Genomic DNA, 5540 nt, shown 5'->3' on the forward strand with positions numbered 1-5540 from the left:
TCTGGAGACGAGTCTCTGGATTTGACCTGGAGCTCAGGTCTGAAAACAGTCACATGACTCTTTGTTTACTTCCTGTATTTTCCTGCAAGCATTCATCTCTACTTCTCGCTCTGCGTTGTGTTCATGTGAGAGCTCAGAGGTCAGAGGTCACGAGAAGCAGCTGACGGGTGTGTTGTCTCTGGTGATGAGTGACTGCAGACTCAGCAGCTTCACTGTGACTGTGTTTCATGTGCATTCAGTCACAAGATGAACAATAACAAACCATTTGATTCATTAATTACTTATGAAACAATAAAGAAAAGATGAACCTGTTTGCTGTGAAATATTCAAACAATTGTTAACACCATGTCCTATTGTCACCTGCAGGAGGAGTTGAGTTGTGTGTCTGTGTGTCTGTTGCAGTGACATCATGTGATCATCCTCCTCTCTCTCTCTCCATCCTCAGCCACCCCCTCTGATTGGTCGGCTGAGCCCGGTCCACTTTCTGACTCATCCAATCCCGTGTCAGAGAGAGCGGAGGAGGAGGGGGTGTGATGTCATCAGCTGCTGACTCACCAATCACATGAGATCAGTCTCGCTCGCCCTCAATCTCTCTCTCTGTATTTCCCACAGACCCTCAGTGATTCCAGTAAATACATCAGCTGACTGAGTGTGTGTGTGTGTGTGTGTGTGTGTGTGTGTGTGTGTGTGTGTGTGTGTGTGTGTGACATCATACAGCTGATTTCCTCGGCTGATGTCAGACTGATTTCTGAGCAATGACCTCATCCTGCAACATGTGGACACAGTGTGTTCATTTACATACATGCAGACTTTGTGTGTTTGCAAATACTAATAAAGTAAATTGATGCAGTTTAATATGAAATAAATATCAATATGTTACATGAATATATTCTTATAAACTCCATGTTGATCAGTGTGTATATAGATGATGACCAGTGGAGTGAATGATCATGTGACAGGTGTGTTCAGGTGTGTTAGTGTGTTGATGCGGAACATTGTGTTGTTGGGTTTCTGCAGGTGTCGGCAGATTCTGAAATTCACGGACACTTTTCAGCTTTAAGAGTCTGACGTCGATCACATGACAACACGACTCTACGAGATCCTGCCGAGGTTAACGCAAAACATCTGCCTGCAGCTGTGAGTGTGTGCACAGTACAAATGAGGGTGTTGTGCACCAATCAGCACAACAAGAGTCGCTGAGTCGCACTGAAGCTGTTTTTCCATTTAAGGAGAGAGAGTCAGGGGGGGGGGGATTCCCTGGAAAACAAAGGCTCTTTGTTGAATTGTAGTAGAGTCATAATGTCAAAGATGAGTCAGAGAGCAGTAATAAAAACAAGGTCAGGAGCGTGTGAGGAGGCCGCTGCTGCGTTCAGGTCCAGATTCAAACATTAAGATCCTGCTGCTGCTGCCCCGTGATTGGCTGATAACTGCCTGAATAAGCAGGTATGCATGTGTTCCTAATAAACTGCTCGATAAGTGAATATATACATACGTGTGTAAATATGACTGGACTTGAACTTGTTTGAAGACTCGTTTATAGTTCAGATGAATCATCAGGACTGTTCAGCCTGTAGGGGGCGCTGCAGCCTGTAGGGGGCGCTGCAGCCTGTAGGGGGCGCTGCAGCCTGTAGGGGGCGCTGCAGCCTGTAGGGGGCGCTGCAGCCTGTAGGGGGCGCTGACAGGGCCTCAGGGCTGCGTGTCTGTGGCTTTCAGGTGAAATGGAGATATTCTGTAACACTGAATCGTTTCACGGTGAATGAAGCTTTTCTTCTTCTGCAGAAGCAGGAAGCACCTCTGCCCTGTCATCCACCAATCACCACGCGTTTCCTGTTTCTGCTATAGTATGTGTATGTGTGTGTCTGTGTGTGCATGTGTGTGCGTGTGTGTGTGTGTGTGTGTGTGTGTGTGTGTGTGTGTGTGTGTGTGTGTGTGTGTGTGTAGTAGTTAAACAACTAAATTACCTTCGAGGAAAAATCCAGCAACATTTTTCCTCCAGAGAGCAGGATGATCGTTTGTGGCGCCAACGTTTTCCTCCAACCAACCCCCGACTGCAGCACACACACACACACACACACACACTCTCACACACACACACACACAGCTCACTGTGTGTGTGTGTGTGTGAGGTTAATAATACACCATATTTAGTCTGTATTGTAACTCTGATGATAATGAAGTGACAGTGTGTTGGACCTGGAGTCATGTGACCAATCAGATGTTGTTATTATGTCATCTGTTTATAATCAGAATATACAGTTTATAGTTTAGCATCAAAATATACACAAAGTACCAAAAGTAAAAAAAACTTCTGCAGAAGGGTCCACTCCACAACAACATAGATTCAATCCTTGATTCATCATCAGGTAAATATAGTGAATTGTTCAAATAGTTCACAGTGAACAAAGTGAATCTGTTCAAACTTCAGTCATGTGACTAGACCGAGCATCAGAGGAGCCAATGAAACGTGTTCGACATGAAAACACTTCAGTGTGTGTGAAGAATGATTCTCCTGTTGCTGCAGAGCCCTGACGACCTGGGTTCTCCTCTCTGCTGTGAATGTGGGCACATTCCTCACACACACACACACACACACACACACACACACACACACACACACACACACACACACACACACACACACACACACACACACACACACACACACACACACACCTCAGTTGTCAGAGTTCAGGTGGAGTTCCTAGAAGTGTGCAGACAGAGTCCTGGTTCCTGGGTGGGCCGACTGATGGAGGAACAAAGTCCAGGCATTCAGCTCACTGTATGTGTGTGTGTGTGTGTGTGTGTGTGTGTGTGTGTGTGTGTGTGTGTGTGTGTGTGTGTGTGTGTGTGTGTGTGTGTGTGTGCCTGGCTCAGCTGATGGGTTCTAGGAAAACGTCTTGAGAGGAACAGCAGTGTTTCTGCAGCAGCTGAAGAAAGTCACACATGCACAGAGAATACATATAAACATACATCTCCAGACTCACTATATTTATTTGTATTATTATTATTTCAGCTGAAATGAAAATGAAAAGTTCTTTCGTCAACAAAAATCAAACACACGTCTGAAACCAGTCACACACACACACACACACACACACACACACACACACACACACACACACACACACACACACACACACACACACACACACACACACACATTGAGGAAGCGACCATATAAACAACAACCTGTCGTCAGCTGACTCATCTTTATTCACGTGTTTCCTTGTTTGTGTCGTCCTCTCAGTGTTTGATGATTATTTTATGATTATCAGTGATCAAGTCTTTGTCGTTAACACCGATCAGTCCGAGCAGCACACACACACACACACACACACACACACACACACACACACACACACACACACACACACACACACACACACACACACACACACACACACACACACACACACACCTGATCTTGAGAGATCAGAGACCTGAAGATAGAAATGAGCTGAGCTGCAGATTGTTCTGCATGTTTTCCATGTTGCAGGTGCACGGTGAGAAAACGTGTTTGCTGAGCTCAGTAAAAACACTAGTTACCTGCAGAGTGATCATTAGTGTGTTGATAACAACAGGTCATGTTGCAGGAACATTAAAAGTCTGAGATGCTGCTCTAACTGAAAATACACAACTTATAGTTGATGAAGCAGGTGTCCTCGTCTCAGGCCACAGGGACAAGGACCTGTCTCTGGCATATGACGATGCCACCGGGGTCTCACCCCAACAAGCCAGTTGCTTTTCAGCTTCTTTTATTCTTTACACGCAGGTGAAAACATAAATCAAGTCCTTGCCTGTCTCTCTGTGTCTCTCTGTCTGTCCCATCAGTTCCTCCCGTGTGTCTCTCGTGTCTCTGTGTCCAGGGAGAGTTGATTGGACAACTAGTCTCAGCTCAGCTCATCATCTCTCCCTGGTTCACCTTCTCTCTGAGTCTCCTCCGCAGACTTGGTCTTTTCTTGGGCGTATTTTGATCCAAATACAAGGAGGGGAGGAGAAACCCCCCCCACTGACTCTAACTCTCCCCCGAGAGCTGCTTCAGACGGAGCTCCTCAGTTCTCTGGATCTTCTCTGGAGGATCACGTGTGAGACTCAGTTTCTCCTCCTGAGCTCCTGTACAAAGTCTAAATCCAGGAGCAGTGTGAACACAGCAGAGGATCCAGAGGACGACATGTCTGACAACACACACACACACACACACAGCTGTGTGCCAGGGTCAGTGTGTGTGTGTGTGTGTGTGTGTGTGTGTGTGTGTGTGTGTGTGTGTGTGTGTATCATAGTATTGAGGTTAACTGAGTCACATGGTCTCATGACTCGTCTTTGTTCTCGTTGTTCATGTTTCTGATTGTTTTCTCTGACTAACTTGTTTTCAAGTGTCCAACAAGTCAACACAACAACCTCACATCTGTTTTCAGTCGTGATCATTCAGTCACTTATTTGTAGATTCAGTCCTGAGATTTATTTTTATTATTAAAGAAAATGAAATAAGTTTTTTTATCCAATTTATTTCAGATGGAATAAATTTGATCAAATATAAAAGAAGGACAAAGAAATCAACAGACAATAATTGTGTGGTTTAATTCATCAGTTCTGAGCAAAGAGTTTGAATCAAACTTGATCAAAACTCTGAAGTTTAGCAGAAAAGTGTGAAAAGGTTTGTGCGTCTCGCTGCATCATTAACATCTGAAACTTGATCAGGTGATTAAGACACGAGACAGAGGACGAGTGGTCGAGTCGCTGCAGACGCACGAGTCACAGGTCAGGAGCCAAGACAAGAAGCCATGTTGACATCATGTAATGCATTGGATTGGTTAGTCATGGTGTCACATGCAGCCTCATTAATGGCTCTGTGTGTGTGTGTGTGTGTGTGTGTGTGTGTGTGTGTGTGTGTGTGTGTGTGTGTGTGTGTGTGTGTGTGTGTGTGTGTGTGTGTGTGTGTGTGTGTGTGTGTGTGTGTGTGTGTGTGTGTGTGTGTGTGTGTCAGTTTGTCCCCTGCAGCAGTTTGTCAGCACTTACAGGGTCAGAGGAGATCTCACTGTGGCACAGACAGTTAACTGACACATGAACTGACCCACAGGCTGAAAACAACTGAACTGTCCTTTCACACACACAGAACAATGAGGCTCAGTAATAAAGATCTTATCTGGTCACAGCTCGGCCCTTCTTCTATTTTCACAAGAACATAATGAACAAAAGAACATGCAGCTCCACAAACTCACATTCATACAACACTCACTATATTTATATCACAATAACAATACAATCCAATCCAATACAGAACAATAATGAACACATAAAATCCTCACAGGGATTAAAACTCACACGTTTTGTCTCAGGTCGTTTTCTGATCCGAGTCTGAAGCTTCACGTCTTTGTTCCATGTTTCCTTTGATCTGTTAGTTTCACGTTGTAACTTAGGGACTAAAGAACGTACGTCCTGTCGTCATCACCTACGTGGGCGGAGTCTACCGATACTTGACTCTGATTGGTTTGTAGACGGCATCTGACGGGGGGGTGTTGTCAGGTGGGGGGGTAGTAGTC

General features: G+C 45.1%; 1 long non-coding RNA gene across 1 annotated transcript; it reads left to right on the forward strand.

Annotated features, from left to right (window-relative positions):
* LOC117760206 lies at positions 1-5540 on the forward strand. Its single transcript, XR_004613639.1, has 3 exons — positions 1-11; positions 2693-2697; positions 5362-5540. It is a non-coding gene; the product is annotated as an uncharacterized LOC117760206 (long non-coding RNA).

This window comes from Hippoglossus hippoglossus, chromosome 4 (genome assembly GCF_009819705.1).
Source record: "Hippoglossus hippoglossus isolate fHipHip1 chromosome 4, fHipHip1.pri, whole genome shotgun sequence".
Lineage (NCBI taxonomy): Eukaryota > Metazoa > Chordata > Actinopteri > Pleuronectiformes > Pleuronectidae > Hippoglossus > Hippoglossus hippoglossus.